Below are 20,458 nucleotides of genomic sequence, written 5' to 3' on the forward strand. Positions count from 1 at the left end.
TGAGGCACAGTGCAGGGAGCTCAGCTCAGCTTGAAGCTCTGTGTCCAAGTCTCTTTAGAATCAGAATCTTTCTATACGTTGCTACCTCAGCTGCCAGAGTTCTCTCTTATCTCGCACCTGTACCAAAGCAACAATTATTTTATTCTCTCTGAAAAGCATTTCTCACATATCCATCAGCAAAATGTTTTGAAATGCAAAGCCCTCTTGAAAACCTCCGAGGAGTCCTAGAGTATAATTTCCAAGACCCTTCACCCAGTCTACAAACCCCTCTGAGATTGTCTAACATATCTATTACTATACCCATCACTTTACTCTCTGCGTTCATGTTCTCCCAGGCCATGCACACATATCACATGCTACATGTCCTAGGATCCCCAGACTTCTAACTCGTGGGTCCACTGAGCCATTTCTCCCCCTGCTGGTAGGGCAAGTTGGGAGATAAAGTCAAGACCTAGCCTTGCTTATTCAGGTATGGCCATCGGAAACATTTGAACCAGGCAACTTCTGGGTCAGCACCTGTTTCTGGCTCACCATGAATTAGGCTCCAGGTTCTTGGCTCATACCTACTGGAGGAGAAGGGCACAGGGCAGAGAACTTTGGGAGGGTCTGATGCAGGAGTGAGCAGGGCATTGCTCGGGGCCAGCAGGTGCTAAGTAAACAGAAGCTTCTGGATGTGCACATAAACATGGGCTGATATTAACCGACACCCAAACACTGACCTAGAAATAAAAAGCAGGAATGAGCCAGCAGGGTGTTCTCTGGGGCTACTGCTGGGTGGGAAGGGCAAAGAAGGAGAGAGGCATATCCATCTGGGGGGCAGGATGGCCTTCAGGGTCCATCTCTAAATTTCCTTTAGGGAGCTGTGTCTCGGGCATATTTATAACAGCCCAAACCACATAAAACATACTAAATTAAACAGGTTAATTCAACAGGCTAATTGTTTAGCCAGAAATTGAAATGAGCACATTTAAATTTCTGTGGCCGAGTTAAGTAGGAGGCTTGGGTGCATGTAGAGATGTTCACACCGTGAACTGTTGTACGCATGCTCAAAGGAGGACACAAATCTCTGTCAGGCTTAGAACTTTCTAAGACAGGCATCACAGCAAAAACAGTAAACTGGTGTCTCAGAGGTTACTAGCTCTGGTTTCATTCTAAATGATAAGCCTTCTCGTTCGTGGACAGAAAACAATAATGGGACCAAATCACACACATTTATCCCAATTTCAGAAAGTCCTAGGTTCAAGAAACCTGCCTTGACTTGAAATTGCCTATTTGCAATTGAAATAAACATGCAAAACCACAAACATGAACTTCACAATTCTCACATGAGATGAACCCCTACTGTCCTCAGTCTCCGTGAACTTGTCCTACTGTTGTTAAAACATCATCTGCTGTAGATGTTGCTATGATAAAACACATCTTTTCTCGGGTTATATTGTAATTTTTCCAATGAGTTGGAACTCTTTCATTTTCTGGTGTTATCTCCTAATGCGTGTTATTTTTTTCTATGTAGAATTCTGGTCCTTATTTTACTCAGTTGCTTACTTTCTAAGTTGTATCCAACTCTTTACAACCCATAGACTCTTCCCCGCCAGGCCCCTCTGCCCATGGGATTTTCCAGGCAAGAGTGGGTAGTGCCCCTCCCTAGTGGGGACACTACCCCTTGGTGACCCGCCTCGCTTCCTCTCCCTCCATTTCTCTGATGGCTCCACCTACACCCTCCCTCCCAGGTGTCAGCTCCACACTATGGACTGCCTCATCTACCTCTTCACCCAGAACTCCTCAAGCTTCCTGACTGCATGTTCAGTTGTCTGCTACGATCTTCACCTGGATGTCTCAGAGGATTTCAGATCCCAGCCCAAATGTGTCCTGTTTCCCTTTCATTCAAGCCGCCCCTTCAATTCTCTAGCAAAATCTCCCAGCTGCAAGAAGTTCAGAATAATAAAAGTTATTAAATAAATGTTATATAGAATAGGAAAGAATAGAATGGAGCGGGATATGATATTCCTAGCTGTTCGTCTCTCTCTGCCTTCGTCTCTCTCCCTGGGCTGTGATGTCTAGTTACTCCATCTCTCAGTACCTCTTGCATCTGGCTCTTTTGTTCCTGAGCACACTATCATCATCTTTTATGAAAACTTTTCAATCCTGTCCTAACTGGTCTCTCTCATTCTCTTCCTTCTGCACTGTAATCCATCCCACATACCTCAAATTACCTTTTCTAAGACTCCTGTAAATCTCTCCCTCAGTCATGTTACTGCCTTTAGAATCCTGCAGGAGGCACTGAACGCTACAAGACTGGATACTGTCTCTTAAGGTTTGCCTAGAGCAAGTACCCTCTGGTTCAGGAACACTGACTATGAATGTGAAGGCTGCACCCTGTCCCTCTTTCTGTCCCCCCGATCCCACGAGGCCCCATTTCACCAAAACCAGCTTGCAGTGTTGTAACTCAACTGCATTGGTACCTCCTTGGGAGATTTTTTTTTCAAGCTGTGCATTCCTCTGATACTCAGCTCCATTTCTCTTGGAAACTGTCTTCTGATTCTAGACTTTCTGTCCAGACCTAGCTAAATATCCGTCTCCTCTGCTGTCCAAACAGCTCCCATATATTTCAATGATGACACTGTTTTGAAATCAGTGACTTTCTTATTTCTCTACCCAGCTAGCTGAAACATGCCGTTTCTCATCTTGCGTCCCCTTTCTCAAGGCAGTTGCTACCTCCCCCAGCATTATGCTTATTTCTTCATCGGTCCTCCCACTGACCCCAATCCTGTGTCAGCAGTGACCATCCTATTGTTACTTGATCTCATTAACAGTAGATGCACAGATATTACCTGAATAATAAACAAGTTAAAGAAGTAATAGAAGTCAAAGACATCCTTTGAATTAAACATTTTGATGACAAAGATCTAGTCTAATTACAATCCTGTCATGCACTGTGACAATCTTTAGTTCTCATTTGAAATATTAGATGATGCTATTAGAGAAAGGAGGGTCAATTTAATGAAAACATCTTTAGGTAAAGGTGTTTATCATGCATATCTATAGCTGTTTAACATCTGCATAAGTGGTAGGATGTGAAGTACATGAAGACATGTGGCCCAGGTTCCTTTAAGGACATGAGCCCCAGATTCTGCAAGTGACCTCAGGGGGTACCCGGCAGCCATCAGCCACTTCAAAAATGTCCCAGCTACAGAGATCCTTGGTGGCCTGTATCCAGTGAGTGACTGAAGAGGGCAATTTTGCCCAAACCCAGGACAACTTTGAAGAAACACTTTCTCCAGAGACTCCTGCTTAATCAGATGAGGCTGCCATATGCCGGCATTACAACTCATCTTCTCCCTGTGCCCAGTCCTTCTCCTCGCCTCTCCTTCCCAGGTGTCAATGATAAGGACACTCCCTGGTAGACATCCTGCACACTGAACTCCAGCTTAGAGACTGTTCCCCGAAGAACACAACCTGCAACAGTTAGCTTCATCTGAAATGAAAATTCAATCTATTTTTCATAATAAAATCAGGTCTGTTTGTACTCTTGTCTCTGTATATTGCGTCCATCCATCTGTCCAGCCATCCATCTACCTATTCATCCATTCATTTATTCATCAGTCCATCTGTCCATCCATACATCCATCCAAATCACTTTTATTCATTTTAGATTGTCACTGGGGGAATCATGTGTGCTGGGTTCGCCTTTAATAAGACCCAGCTGTATGTGATTGTTAGTATTTTCCTCTTATTCTGCAGAACAGAAAAGGGATGACAAAAGCAAGGGAAAAAATAGTTGACATTTTTTGCTGCTCATTACCTTAAAAAAAGTCAGATTATTCACTTGTTTGTCTTGCTCATTTGCCTGTCCCAAGTTCAGACAGTGTTCTGAACTGAACTTTGTCTTTGGGGTTATGCATATTCATGAGTTCAGTAAATATATATATCAAATAGCAAGAAAATAGGAAGAATTCAATGCCAACAGCTGAATTAGAACTCAAGAAATCCCAGAAGACTTAACTTAAAAATATAAGGCTCTGTGTGTGTGCTCGGTCATGTTCGACTGTTTGTGACCCCTTGTAGTCTGCCAGACTCCTCTGTCCATGGAATTTTCCAGGCAACAATACTGGAGTGGGTTGCCATTTCCTACTCCAGAGGATCTTCCTGACCCATCAGAGATTAAACCTGTGTTTCTTGCATATCCTGCATTGGCAGGCAGATTCTTTACCACTGTGCCACAAAAATACAAGAAAATATGGCAAATATTAAAATAAATCACACACACACAAGCACATAAACATACTGCATACACTGGATAATGGGTTTCCAGTAGATGAAGCTGTAGCAAAGGTAGGGTTCATAAATACAACCCAATCAAGTAGCACAGTTAATATTAGTGTAACTTCAGAATAAATCAATGATAAGAGTATCAAACTCCTGTACTATGATTTTTAAACAAGGTCATTCTTATACAGCATGTCTATTTTGGACTACCAGATTGTGGGAAGAACTACAGAGCCACAAATATGACAACATAAGTAGAAAGGTAAGAGAAACTAAGAAAATGTTTAAAATTACTGAATAAGTTCATAGTGGAAAATACACTGAAAATATTTTAGGGAAAAAAATCCTTAAGGCATAATGCAGAAATAAAATGATGAGAAACAAGAACTATTGTTTCGATGAGCTGGAAAGATACATATTAGATACAAGGAGAAAAGACAAACTACATGTAATTTGGGGAAATAAAACACTAACATGAGCTATGAGAAACATGACAGCATCTCCTTCTAAAGCACTTTCAATAAAAATGGATCACCTGTACTCTTGTCAACTGGATGCCTGCAGCGTGATATGGGGAAAGCAGCTGGGTGGTTTTTTTGAGGCGAGTCTAGTTTTTAACTGTATGAGACATTTCTTCAAGGATTTTCATAGAAGGTGTTTTATACCTATAACTATATTATGTTGAAGGGCTTCCCGGGAGCTCAGTGATAAAGAATCTACCCACCAATGCAGAAGACACAGAAGATGTGGACTCAGTCCTTGGATTGGGAAGATCTCCTGGAGGAGGAAATGGCAACCCACTCCAGTATTCTAGCCTGGGGAATCCAGGGACAGAGAAGCCTCTCAGGCTACAGTCCATGGGGTCACAAAGAGTCTGACATGACTGAGTGACTCAGCACCCACACAGAGACTCTGTTAAAACAGTATCTTTAACATTTTAAAATGATGGACAACTTCAGAATTCATGAGGATTTCCATATTCAACAGTTAGAGTCACCTTGGACTGAGGCTATAAGCAGATTACTTTTCCCCTGGTTGGAGGCAATAACATGTTTATATAGAGTCTTGGTAATAACGCTGAGTAGTTTTCTGATTAACCCAAACTAACTTGCATCTCTAACATTTAAAGAAAAGCCATTTGAATCACAATGGCATTAATAAGATGAAACATATCTCATGTTATACAAACCCAGGTGGAAAAGACATATCCAGATGGGTTGTACTTATTTTATTTTTATTCATATAGACTATTAAGGCAGGCCAAGCCAAAGACTCAACTAGATGTGATGATGGCCAAGCTAAATGACAGGGATGGCCAAGATTCACAAAATCACTGGCATTCATTTTTAAAGCTTATCTTCTTTTCCCAATTAGCTTATTTACAAGAATTGCTAGTAACAACAATGTGTTTACATGAGAAGTATTTTCCATGACCTTGACTTAGGAAACATCATCCTTCTTTAGAAGCCTGGATATTAATCATATCTGACTTCAAGTGGCTGTATTTGTATGAAATATGTTATAGAGAAGACAAGGATATAATAAAGGTAATTACGGTATTTCAACAAAGTTTTAAGTCAATGAAATTATTTTGGCAAATTTCAGGGCACTTAATTAGTGATTTAATGAAGAAAGGATACTGTGAAATGTCTGAAAATAGACCAATGAAAGATCTGGCTGTGTTCCATCCATTCAGTATTCATATCAGCATGATGTATGCAAGGCTAATTATATAGACCACCCCCGTCCATACTTCCAGCCAACTGCATGTCCCTGCACCAGTGCATTCTCTGAGTCTCTATGTCATGCTGATGTGGCTCAGACAAGATAGTTTCCTGAATTGGCAAGTTATGCTTCTTTGAATGAAAGAGTGAAATCATCCAAGTTTTTCTTTTTCTTTTTTTTTCACTTGTAGATAACTTGGAAGATTCAGTTCTACAGAAACAAGGTTTTTATTGTCCAGATCAACACACATTATGAGCAACTGGCTCTTTCTTGAAGAAATCAATAAATTCTTTCACTGAATTGAATAGTGAGTACAGGACATTCACTTGCTCGAAGATACGATTATAGCCCATTTATGACCATTATTCATACTTGAGCGATCCCCTTAAGTGCAAAGTCAAGAGAGATAACAGGAAACAGAGAGTAAATGGAAAATATAAAATAACCTGACTAAAACAACTATTGACATAAAATTATTTCAAATAAACATTTTTGTATTAAACATGCATCAAAAGCCTATCTATATTACACACACACACACACACACAAACACACACTGGATTAAAAATTGGGCTCAAGCAACACCACAAAACATAAAGCTACAGAAAAGCAGGAGTTGGAGAAATCAGAAAAGGTCTGCCAGGCACTAAGAAGGCAAGAAGAGCAAGTTTTCAATCACATAACAGGTAATAAGTAAAAGTAAAGTGAAAGTCACTCAGCCATTTCCGACTCTTTGTGACCACATGGACTATATAGCCTGCCAGGCTCCTCTGTCCATGCAATTCTCCAGACAAGAATACTGGAGTGAGTAGCCATTCCATCATCCAGGGGGAATCTTCCCAACACAAGGATTGAACCTAGGTCTCTTGCATTGCAGGTGAATTCTTTATCATCTGTGCCACCAGGGAAGCCCATAACAGATAATACAAAACAAAAATTAACGGACTATAGCAAAAGATAGATAAATATATCTGGTATTTTATTTGGTAATATTAGCACCCACTTTGATCACTGACCAATGAAAGGAATAAAAAATTGCAAACCTACAAAGGTGATATAATACAGTTATTAAACCAGTTAATCCAAAAGGAAATCAACCCTGAATATTCATTTGAAGGATCAATGCTAAAGCTGAAGCTCAAATACTTTGGCCACCTGATGTGAAGAGTCAATTCACTGGGAAAGACCTTAATGCTGGGAAAGAGGGAAGGCAGGAGGAGAAGAGGGTGACAGAGGATGAGATGACTGGATGGCATCAAGGACTCAATGCACATGAATTTGAGCAAACTCAGGGGGACAGTAAAGGACATGGAAGCCAGGAAAGCTGCAGTTCATGAGGTCTCAAAGAGTTGGACACGACTGAGTGACTGAACAACAAATTGATCTAACATGGACAAATTTATGCCCAACAAATATGTGAAAAAACAGACATTTATTAAAATAGATGAAATATCCATAAAGAAAGAGTCAATACATTTTATAGAATGAAAGAGATCTCTGACTATGATATCTCGATATGTGGAGAAGAGTGAAAAGCATGATTCATTTAATAAATGATATTAGAAATACTGACTGAATCGATAAACACGAGGGATGATTTGGGAGAATGGCATTGAAGCATGTATATTATCATATGTGAAACGAATCACCAGTCCAGGTTTGATGCATGATACAGGATGCTCGGGGCTGATGCACTGGGATGACCCAGAGGGATGATATGGGGAGGGAGGTGGGAGGGAGGTTCAAGATGGGGAACACATGTACACCCAGGGCAGATTCATGTCAGTGTATGGCAAAAGCAATACAATAATGTAAAGTAATTAGCCTCCAATTAAAATAAATAAATTAAAAAATTATTGGACACCCATTTCTACTATATCTATAATCCTCAATATCACTGTCAACTGTAGACAGTGGAAATTCAACATAGAGCAAATACAGAGAAAAAAATATAGGGATGTATCTTCTGTGAGCTCAGAGACTTCTTAAACAAGATCCCCATGAAGTCAATCAAACATAGAGTCAAGAGAGCCTGGAAAATAGATTCACAACCAGTTATCAGTAACAAGTGATTCAAAAGTATATTAAAGAATTATAGCAAAGTAGGAAGAAACAGCAAGAAGATTGATGGCAAAAATGGGTAAAAAATTCATAGCTGGAACACCCAAAAACCTAAAGAGTGTAAAGAGATGCCCAATCTAACTAGTGATGGAAGAAAAAACAAAACACTACATCCATCATATTGCAAAATTAGAAAGGCAGATAATACTAATTACTGGCAAAGATATAGGGAAATGTGACTTTTCACACATGTCTGGGGCACCATAAACTAGTATAGGAATTTTGGAGAGTGCTAGTGAAATTAAGTTAAATTCTATGATCTAACAATTTTATTTCCTATCCTATATTAGTATTAATCCTGCACCTAGGCACATCTCCAAGAACATTCATTGTAGCACTCATGTAGATAGTCAAAGATCTAGGAGACAACCTAAGTGTTTGCTTTTATGCTTTTATTATACACATTTTCATATCTATCTTAATAAGGACATTGAAAATAGATTTAAGATAAATAAATAAACATCAATACATGACTATGGAATGGGCTTTCCAGGTGGCACAGTGGTAAAGAATCTGCTTGCCAATGGAGGAGACACAGGAGACTTGGATTTGACCCCTGGGTCAGGAAGATGCCCTGGAAGAGGAAATGACAACCCACTCCTGTAATCTTGCCTGAGAAATCCTATGGATAGAGGACCCTGGAGGGCTACAGTCCACAGGATCATAAAGAGCTGGACATGACTGAGCAACTGAGCACATGAAATAGGGAAGAATAATACCAGAACTGGTGAACAATTTTTTTAAAAAAGGTAAAACAAAATAGGGACTCTGTATGAACTGATGAGAAAGGTGTGGAATAAACCAAATACTGACAAAAGAGAATGAAGTTCCCATCTGGCCAATTGGCACCTGGGTGTCTGTTCATGCGCCAAAAGGAATGTCTCAACAGTAGGGACTTGGGTTTCAACAAAGTCTTGTCTTCAGGGTAGAGGTGGTCCTCTTCTTTCCCTCTTTCAGACATCAGACCATTCCAAGAGAACTGTGTTTCTGTGAAAGCATATTGACACTTACGTGTGTCCTTCCAGAGGAAACTTGCTTCTGGGCTTGCTGAACACAACACAGTTGAACCAATAAGGATGTTAAAGATAGCAGGGCAGTGGTTCCCTACTGCCCCGCTTTTGGTAGTTTCTACAGGGAAGGGGAAAGTTTTCCAAGCTGTCCCAGAGCAAAACAATGGGACTAGAAAGAAAGGGAAAAACTAGAGAAGACAGATTTGCATTCAACAGGAGGAAAAAATGTCTCATCATCAAGGCCAAGCAGAATCAGAATGGACTAAGAGTTCACTGGGGGCATTGCAGGGATCCTGTGCAGACAGTCTGGAAAAATTTGAGTACAGTCGAAGGCCAGGTTGAATATCACATGGGATGCTGGTCTAGATGAACCTTAAGTTATTTATATTCCTAAGATTGTAACCTTGTATCATCTTTTTATATGTAGGTAGGCATACATTCTATATACTTATTTATGTCCATCTACAAATGAATATACAAAATTCTTTTAATACAAAATACAAATAATACAAAAAAGCTTATATAAGATTTTAGCACATACAAATATTTTATAATATCTTTACATTTATAAATAAATGTAATACACACAAATATTTATGTCACATATTGCATGTAAATAAACTACAAAATTCTGTTAAACTTAAATATTTTGACAATTACTTGTGTCCGTGGAAGTCCATATTGAATGAGTTTGAATAATTGAGAGTTGTTTTTTTCTGATTTAACATGTTATCAAAGTATTATCACTTAAACAGTATCAAAGTCTTTTTTCTGAGTGTGTGTATGTGTGTACATACATATGTATAAATTTATAGAGAGACTGACTGTGTGTCAAGCAAAGAAAGTACAAGTAATTTTCTTGTCATTTTTTCTTCCTTTCTATCTCTGCTTAAGTCTCTCCTTGAAGTTCTCACATCTAACAGTCATAGCAAGTATTGCAAAACATTATTTCTCCTACAATTTTAACTTCAACTGGGTAAAAATTTGCATTCTTTGACTTCATAGAAAATAAAAAAATGTGTTCTTTTTCTTTTCCTCTACTTAGAGGAAAGCAATTTGAGATATTATTTGCTTAAAAAAAAAAAGAAGTGTTTCCCTAAATAAAGAGAAGTACCAGCTTCATTGTCCAGAATGGAAGAAAAATTACAGAGCCAACTACCTCCAGGACAAACCTGTTTGAATCAAGCACTCCAGCTAAGTGTGGAGCTCAATTTTGTCATCCCAACCAAAGTAAAGAACTTCTCTTCTGTGGAAGCCTGAGAGCATGAATCCTCAAGTCAGGTGAATAAACACAGCCACTTAAGTTAAGGGCTTCCTTGGTAGCTCAGTTGGTAAAGAATCCACCTGCAATGAGGGAGACCTGGGTTTGATCTCTGGGTTGGGATGATCCCCTGGAGAAGGGAACGATTACCCAATCCAGTATTCTGGCCTGGAGAATCCCATGCATTGTCCACAAGGTCACAAAGAGTGGGACATGACTGAGCAACTTTCACTTTTCACTTTTAAGCACATTAAAACTTGAGTGCGTCTTTCAGTTCAGTTCAGTTCATTTCAGTCTCTCAGTTGTGTCCGACTCTTTGTGACCCCATGAATCGCAGCACGCCAGGCCTCCCTGTCCATCACCAACTCCTGGAGTTCACTCAAACTCATGTCCATCGAGTCAGTGATGCCATCCATCCATCTCATTCTCTGTCATCCCCTTCTCCTCCTGCCCCCAATCCCTCCCAGCATCAGAGTCTTTTGAGTGCTTCTTTGGTAGTTTAAAAAGAGGGATGCTGAAAATTCGCACTTAATCAGGCTTCTATTGCCACATTAAGTTATTACATTAATGAAGAGAACTTAAGTTCCCATTTGAAATCATAAATTACCACAACAGTGTTACATACTTACTATATTGCCCTTATATTTTCCCACCAGATCTATTCTCTCTTATATTATTCACAATAGAAACTATACACTCTCTAAGTAGTTCTTGAAAATCAATATGAGAGTTTTGCAAATGACTATAATTTATGGTCACCCAAGACCCTAGCAAATAAGCCCTTAAATGAAACATGGCCCAATGGTAAATGAGGAATCGAAAAGAGAAAAATGACCTTGAAACGTTGTGTTTTCTATGAATAACATTATAAATGACTGCAGTAGCCAGAGAGAGAAGAATGGAAGAAAGCAAACGTGACAAAGAGGGAGAGCCTCTTCATCCCTGAGAGAGCTGGGTTTGGAAGCTGCTGGAGCTTGATGGTTCTCTGGCTGGAATGGCAAATGAGCAAACGTCAGTCACAAAGCGTGCGATGGCTGACGCTGCCAAGGCGGTTTCTGTGCACACAGCAGCAGCTCTGCCTGGGCCAAGTGACATTAGCTGTCAGGAGCCTTTGAATAATGCTGTCCTTAGACCATGCTTCTGGCCGTTCACTGAGAGATGGGGGAGGGCGGACCCATTCTCCGCACCATTTTTAATGGGGCGTTCATTTCCCCAACTGTACCAACAGCAGCTGTGTGAGACCACTAGAGTCACAGAGCAGACAAGACGCAGCTTAGGACCAAAATCTGCAGTGGAAGCATATCAGATCTTCAGACCAGATCCTACAGAAGTGGGTCTGGTAGGATACAGAACAAAGGAGTCACTATCATGAATTGGAAAGGCTGCAAGTGACACCAGCTTCTTCATCAATGTGAATGAAGCAGGACACAAAAAATCTGTCTCAAATAACAACTGAAAGTGCATAACATATCAAGGACTAAATACTCTGAATGCTTTTGCTGCATTTCTGGCATCTCCATTTTATCTCATTATAGTTTATTCACTCATTTGTGTCCAACTCTTTGCAACCCCATGGCCTGCAGCATACCAGGCCTCCCTGTCCATCACCAGCTCCCGGAGTTTACTCAAACTCATGTCCTTTGAGTCAGTGATGCCATCCAACCGTCTCATCCTCTATCTTCCCCTGCTCTAACTTTCAGTCTTTCCCAGCATCAGGATCTTTTCAAATGAGTCAGTTTTTTGCATCAGGTGGCCAAAGTATTGGAGTTTCAGCTTCAGCATCGGTCCTTCCAATGAATATTCAGGACTGATTTCCTTTAGGATGGACTGGTTGGATATCCTTGCAGTCCAAGGGGCTCTCAAGAGTCTTCTCAAACACCACAGTTCAAAAGCATCAATTCTTCGGTGCTCAGCTTTCTTTATATTCCAACTCTCACATCCATACATGACCACTGGAAAAATCACAGCTTTGACTAGATGAACCTTTGTTGGCAAAGTAATGCCTCTGCTTTTTAATATGCTGTCTAGGTTGGTCATAACATTTTTCCTAAGAAGCAAGCGTCTTTTATTTCAAGGCTGCAGTCACCATCTGCAGTGCTTTTGGAGTCACCCAAAATAAAGTCGGCCACTGTTTCCATAGTTTCTCCATTTATTTCCCATGAAGTGATGGGACCAGATGCCATGATCTTAGTTTTCTGAATGTTGAGTTTTAAGCCAACTTTTTCACTCTCCTCTTTCACTTTCATCAAGAGGCTCTTTAGTTCTGCTTCACTTTCTGCCATAATGGTGGTGTCATCTGCATATCTGAGGTTATTGATATTTCTCCCGGCAATCTTGATTCCAGCTTGTGCTTCTTCCAGCCCAGCATTTCTCATGATGTACTCTGCATATAAGTTAAATAAGCTGAGTGACAACATAAAGTCTTGATATACTCCTTTCCCCATGTGGAACCAGTCTGTTGGTCCATGTCGAGTTCTAACTGTTGCTACCTCACCTGCATAAAGATTTCTCAAGAGGCAGGTCAGGTAGTCTGGTATTCTCATCTCTTGAAGATTTTTTCATAGTTTATTATGATCTACACTGTCAAAGGCTTTGGTATAGTCAATAAAGCAGAAGTAGATGTTCTTCGGGAACTCTCTTGTTTTTTTTGATGATCCAGTAGATGTTGGCAATTTGATTTCTGGTTCCTCTGCCTATTGTAAACCCAGCTTGCACATCTGGAAGTTCACAGTTCACATATTGTTGAAGCCTGGCTTGGAGAATTTTGAGCATTACTTCGCCAGCGTGTGAGATGAGTGCAATTGCGCAGTAGTTTGAGCATTCTTTGGCACTGCCCTTCTTTGGGATTAGGATGAAAACTGACCTTTTACAGTCCTGTGTTCACTGCTGAGCTTTCCAAATTTGCTGGCATATTGAGTCCAGCACTGTCACAGCATCATCTTTTAGGATTTGAAATAGCTCAACTGGAATTCCATCACTTCCTCTAGCTTTGTTCGTAATGATGGTTCCTAAGGCCCACTTGACTTCGCATTCTAGGATGTCTGGCTCTAGGTGAGTGATCACACCATCATGATTATCTGGGTTGTGAAGATCTTTTTTGTACAGTTCTTCTGTGTATTCTTGCCATCTCTTCTTAATATCTTCTGCTTCTGTTAGGTTCATACCATTTCTGTCCTTTATCGAGCCCATCTTTGCATGAAATGTTCCCTTGGTATCTCTAATTTTATTGAAGCCATCTCTAGTCTTTCTCAACTATTGTTTTCCTCTATTTCCTTGCATAGATCACTGAGGAAGGCTTTCTTATCTCTCCTTGCTATTCTTTGGAACTCTGCATTCAATGGGGCCTCTGGGCTCAGCAGACTTGGGTATGGCTGGATGCAGGAGACTTGGGAAAGGTACAAGCCCTCTTGGAGGAGGTAGCCACTTACCCCACCATAGAGTTGCCAGAACTTACACAGGACTGGGGAAATAGACTCTTGGAGGGCACAAAGAGAACCTTGTGCACACCAGGACGCAGGACCCAAGAGACTGACCCAGGCTTGCCCGGGAGTGTCCAGGAGTCTCTGGTGGAGGTGTGGGCCAGCAGAGGCCTGCTGCAGGGTTGGGGGCACTGAGGGTAACAGTGCATGCATGTGACCTTTTGAAGGAGGGTGCCATTGTCTTCATTACTTCCAGCATAGTTTGGCCCCAGGTAAATAATGGGGAGGGAACACAGCCCCACCCATCAACAGAAAATTGGATTAAAGATTTACTGAGCGTGGCCCCTTCCATCAGAACAAGATCCAGCTTCCCCATCAGTCAGTCTCTCCCATCAGGAATCTTCCATAGGTCTGTTATCCTTCGCCTTCAGAGGGCAGACAGACTGAAAACCACAGTCACAGAAAACTAACCAGTCTGATCACACGGACCACAGCCCTGTCTAACTCAGTGAAACTATGAGCCATGCCATGTAGAGCCAGACAAGATGGACGGGTCATGGTGGAGAGTTCTGACAAAAAATGTGGGCCACTGGAGAAGGGAATGGCAAACCACTTCAGTATCCTCGCCTTGAGAACCCCATGAACAGCATGAAGAGGCAAAAAGATAGGACACTGAAAGATGAACTCACCAGGTCAGTAGGTGCCCAATATGCTCCTGGAGATCAGTGGAGAAATAATTCCAGAGAGAATGAAGAGATAAAGCCAAAGCAAAAACAAGACCCAGTTGTGCATGTGACTGGTGGTGGAAGTGAAGTCCGATGCTGTAAAGAGCAGTATTGCCTAGGAACCTGGCATGCTAGGTTCATGAATCAAGGCAAATTGGAAGTGGTCAAACAGGAGATGGCAAGAGTGAACATTGACATTCTAGGAATCAGCGACCTAAGATGGACTGGAATAGGTGAATTTAACCCAGATGACCATTATATCTACTACTCTAGGCAAGAATCCCTTAGAAGAAATGGAATAGCCATCACAGAGTCAGAAATGCAGTACTTGGATGAAATCTCAAAAACGACAGAATGATCTCTGTTCATTTCCAAGGCAAACCATTCAATACCACAGTAATCCAAGTCTACGCCCTGGCCAGTAATGCTGAAGCAGCTGAAGTCGAATGGTTCTAGGAAGACCTACAAGACCTTCTAGAACTAACACCCCAAAAAGATATCCTTTCCATTATAGGGTGTGTGTGTGTGTGTGTAGTCACTCAGTCATGTCTGACTCTTTGTAACCCCATGGACTATAGCCCACCAGACTCCTCTATTCATGGGATTGTCCAGGCAAGAACACTGGAGTGGATTGCCATTTCCTTCTCGATCATTATAGGGGACTAGAATGCAAAAGTAGGAAGTCAAGAAATACCTGGAGTAATAGACAAATTTGGCCTTGGAGTACAGAATGAAGCAGGTCAAAGGCTAACAGAGTTTTGCCAAGAGAACACACTGGTCATAACAAATACCCTCTTCCACCAACACAAGAAGACTCTACATATGGACTTCACCAGATGGTCAATACTGATATCAGATTGGTTATATTCTTTGCAGCCAAAGATGGAGAAGTTCTATACAGTCAGCAAAAACAAGACTGGGAGCTGACTGTGGCTCACAACATGAACCCTTTATTGCCAAATTCAGACTTAAATTGAAGAAAATAGGGAAAACCACTAGACCATTCAGGTATGACCTAAATCAAATCTCTTATGATTATACAGTGGTAGTGAGAAATAGATTTAAGGGATTAGCTCTGACAGGCAGAGTGCCTGAAGAACTATGGACGGAGGTTTGTGACATTGTACAGGAGGCAGGGATCAAGACCATCCCCAAGAAAAAGAAATGCAAAATGGTTGTCTGAGGAGGCCTTACAAATAGCTGTGAAAAGAAGAGAAGCAAAAGGCAAAGGAGAAAAGGAAAGATATAGTCATTTCAGCCCACTCCCCAAATCCATATTTCAAAGTCCCCCCGGTCAGAATTCAAAAAAATGGTCCACAGACATGTGATACTACACCTTTCTTTTCATAAGTCTTTCCCAAGCCATGAACATTTTAGGCTCCCTCTCTACTTTTCCATCATCCAGACTAGAACTTCTGTAATCATATCTGGTTCTTACTAACCCTCCCTCACCAAATCCATTTCTACCCTTTCATCTCTTCAATTTAATTAATCATCCTTCTCTCTTAAATTAGGTGCCCAGTATCACATGCCCTTACTTCAAAAATAATATTCTTTCTCAGCTTTTAAAATAGCTTTCTTTCTAGGTTTTTTGACTTAACGTCTCCTCACATTAATCCTAGCTTCCCACTGCGATGTGAATTACTTTTCAAAAACACACTGTGGAGTGGTAACTGGAAAGTAGAGATGCATATTCGAGTCTTGAATACATTACCAGGCAACTGTGAGCAAGTTTCCTGCTCTCTCCTATTCTCTTTCTCTGCTGATGTTTTATTTACATTACAGAGTCACTGTGAGTATTAATTAAGGTTACAATTATGAAAGTGTTTTGTAAATGACAAAGTTTTACATAAATACAAATAGAAGGTGACATTTTTACCTAGCAGCCAATTAACTTTCCTGGCAGTGTTGGTCCCTAGCAATTAGAACACTCAATTAGGCACTGTTCAAGTTCAATGTGGCACCTAAAATGGGGCAAGAGAAGCTTTGAAATGTGTTAAATATAACACTACTTGTTAAATTGAAATGAAGTGAAAGGAGGGATTCTGACTTTCATTTCTCCCTGCATGTTTGAAGGCAGCAAAATTGTGGAGGTTTAGTTGCTTAGTCGTGTCTGACTTTGTGATCCCATGGACTGTTGCCCACCAGGCTCCTTTTTCCACATTATTCTCTAGACAAGAATACTGGAGTGGGTTGCCATTTCCTTCTCCAGGAGATCCTCCCAAACCAGGGACTGAACCCATGTTACCTACACTGGCAGGTGGATTCTTTATCACTGAGCCAGCAGTGAAGCCCCAAGCAAAATTGTGCTTCTTGTTAATGTATTTTAGAACTTAAGTCTCAGGCATTATTAATGCCTAATGCTATTTATATTGATTTTTGAGGTTTTTAAAAATTTTTTCCAATCATATGACACAATATAAGTAAGGAAGGAAAAAAGCAAAAAAAGATATGATTGAAAAATAGTATTGCTTCCAATGTCATCTAAACACACACACACACACACACATTCACAGCCACACACTCACTCACACACACACTACTCTATTCAGTGTTAGAGAAGAACGTCTGGGATATAAGATAAAAATGGTTTGGTTTACAGTTTTCAGCATTATTAGTGGAAACAAGTGGGCCCACTTCCAAATGAAGCCAAATTTTTAGATATCATATTTGCTCCTCTAAACTGATCTGAATACAATAATAATCATCGTGCAGTTTAACTGCAAAGGTAATGGAGTTGTATTTACAAGAATAAAATGAGAAAGACTCTTCCAGTCCTGATCTACAGGGAGCGTCAGAAACCTCAGTCTTTTCCTGAAATTCAATCGATTCCTTATCTCTCTCTTATCATAATTCATCATAATTGAAAATAGCAAAGGTTACCAGTTTTTATACGCTTTGATGGACTACAAACCTGACCACTGGAGTGTGATTTAATTTACATATTTCATTTCAAAACATTTTAAAATTCCTATTTAAATGCTCAGAAGTTAATTTGGTTACAACCTTTCCACTGACATCTGAAGAAAGGCTAAAATCGTTAATTTATTAACTGCTACCAAATGCTGAAAGTCAGATATCATCTTAAGCAAGAAAAGCAACTGGTATCTTGAATTATTTTAAATATCTTTGTGAGAGGGCAATAAATGTGAATATGATTAACTCTAAGAAGTAAGCCCTAGGTTGACATAAAGGAAACCAGAATTTATTATTTTTTCCCTGGGAAGCCCTAAGAGGTATAAGCAGCTTTTATCATTGTATTTGTCTCCATAAAAACAAAATTCAATAAAAGTGGGATATACTGTAGTATTAATAGATGGAATTGTACTTAGTTTAGACATTGCTCCCTGAAATATAAGAAAGCACGTTTTGAAGCAACAATAAACAAAAAGTACAAAGGCAAGAGGAGAAACAGGTGGCAGAGAATGAGATGGTTCGATAGCATCACCTACTCAATGAACATGAATTTGACCACACTCAGGAAGACAGCGAAAGACAGGGAAGCCTGGCATGCTGCAGTCCAAGAGGCCCCAGAGTCAGGCACGGCTTAGTGATGGGACAACAAGAACATATACTCTCCCCTCTGCCCAGTGTGCCCATGCCGCACGCTCCGTCACTCATCTCACTCTTCGCGGCCCTGTAGACTATAGCCCTCCAGGCTTCTCTGTCCATCGGATTCTCCAGGCAAGAATACTGGAGTGAGCTGCCATTTCCTCCTCCCGGGGGTCTTCCTGATCCAGGGATTGAACCTGCATCTCCCGCGTCTCCTGCACTGGCAGGCAGGTTGTTTATCACTGAGCCACCTGGGAAGTCCCCTCTGCCAGACGTGCGTACAAAGTGTACGATGAATGAACACCAGGGGGACACAGATTTCTTTAGCAAGTTTTGTATCCCCAGCTTCTTGACAAACCCATTGTTTAAAGTCTTTCTAATAAAATTTTTGTTGATGTGTGATATTTTCCTATGGCAGGGTCCATGGGCACATCTACTTGGTCATCTACTCTGCTATCATTATAGACTGCCAGGAATGACTCTGGCTTTGATCATTTGGCTGTGGAAGTTTCATAGAGTCCCCTGAAGTGCAAGGAGATCAAACCAGGCAATCCTAAAGGAAATCAACTCTGAATACTCATTGAAAGGACTGATGCTGAAGTCGAAGCTCCAATAATTTGGCCACCTGATGCGAACAGCCAACTCATTGGAAAAGACCCTCATGCTGGGAAAGACAGAAGACAGGAGGAAAAGAATGACAGAGGATGAAACGGTTGGATGGCATCACCGACTCAATGGACGTGAGTCCGAGCAAACTCCAGGAGACGGTGAAGGCAGGGAGACCTGGCGTGCTGTAGTCAATGGGGCCGCAAAGAGTCGAATAAGACTGGGCAACTGAACAACAACAAAGTTTGATAGATGTCTTTGGTTTTACATCATCTTTATCGGGAGGGCATTCTGCTTCTTGCCTCCCTGATCTGATTGTCACAGCTCACAGCCTCCTTCCATCTGGCCCGCCCCTGAATCCTCCTTATCAACATTCTTTGCTTGGTTTCATTTTATCCCTGGGGTTGGTTTCTTCTGGGGAAAATTCTTAGCCATCAGGTAGGACTTATTTTCTAAGGTATTGACCTGCTGGACATAGAGTAGGTATTCCATTCATCATGGATCAAGAAATAAATCACAAAATGAAGTTTCCTGAAGCTATGACTGAGCGACTGAACTGAAGTGAACTGAACTGATGACCAGTCTGGCTTGCCAAGAATTTCTAATGATTTGAGAAAACTCTTAAGATATGCAGTTGTTTAAAAATTCAAAATTAATCATGTGCAGGTGTATGTACATGTATTAATATAAATATGTTACACTGTTGTTTTTGTTCAGTCACCAAGTCACATTTGAATCTTTGTGAACTCCATGGACTGTAATTCACCAGGTTCCTCTGTCCATGGGATTCTCCAGGCAAGAATACTAGAGTGGGTTGCCATTTCCTTCTCCAAGGGATCTTCCTGGACCAGGGATCGAACCCATGTCTCCTGCATTGGCAGGTAGATTCTTTACCATGGAGCCACAAGGGAAACCATATGTTGCATAACATACACCAAATAATACATTACATTATGTGAGAGTGCATGTGTGTATGAGAATTTATGCTGCTGCTGCTAAGTCACTTCAGTCGTGTCCGACTCTGTGTGACCCCATAGATGGAAGCCCACCAGGCTCCCCTGTCCCTGGGATTCTCCAGGCAAGAACACTGGAGTGGGTTGCCATTTCCCCCTCCAATGTGTGAAAGTGAAAAGTGAAAGTGAAGTTGCTCAGTCGTTTCCGACCCTTAGCAACCCCATAGACTGCAGCCTACCAGGCTCCTCCATCCATGGGATTTTCTAGGCAAGAGTACTGGAGTGGTTTGCCATTGTCTTCTCTGATGAGAATTTATAGGTGTCCCTAAATACATAAACTAACAGGATTTGTGAGAAAAGATGGTTGGGGAGGACCATAGAAAACCTATGAAGTTCTGCAGACAAGACACTAAAAGACAGTTGTTGGTACCTAGGGAGGTAACTGGGCAGTTCAGACATGAAGCTTAGCTGCGTGACAAGGAGGCTGGTGTTGAGTTGCATGATCACCAAAATTCATCCTGCTGGTTTGATTTCATGACTGTCCACATCATGATGTCATGATGTAAAGAAAAATACAGAAGTCTAGAAAATTTTCTGTGGGGTGGTCCATTCATTTCATTCCTATGTTTTTTCTTTGATCTGCTCATTTATTTTGTGTGAAGTCTACGCATTGCACAAAATCTCTTCCAGGTGGATTCTGAAAGAACTTACTTTTAGGAGAGTGTAGAAAAACAAAGCTAAGTGTTTTAAAAGGATTTGTCAGACAACTAGATAACCAAATTGATGGTGTGTTTTTTTTTCTATGATATTATAAAAACAC

At 40.9% G+C, this 20,458-nt stretch overlaps 1 protein-coding gene across 2 annotated transcripts in view; it reads right to left on the reverse strand.

Moving 5' to 3' along the window:
- DSCAM (DS cell adhesion molecule) overlaps positions 1–20,458 on the reverse strand; it is a 337,475-nt gene that overhangs the window by 298,260 nt on the left and 18,757 nt on the right. The gene's annotated exons all lie outside the window — the stretch shown is intronic.

This window comes from Moschus berezovskii, chromosome 1 (assembly GCF_049115385.1).
Source record: "Moschus berezovskii isolate FMDL1 chromosome 1, NW_MosBer_1.0, whole genome shotgun sequence".
In the NCBI taxonomy this organism is placed as follows: domain Eukaryota; kingdom Metazoa; phylum Chordata; class Mammalia; order Artiodactyla; family Moschidae; genus Moschus; species Moschus berezovskii.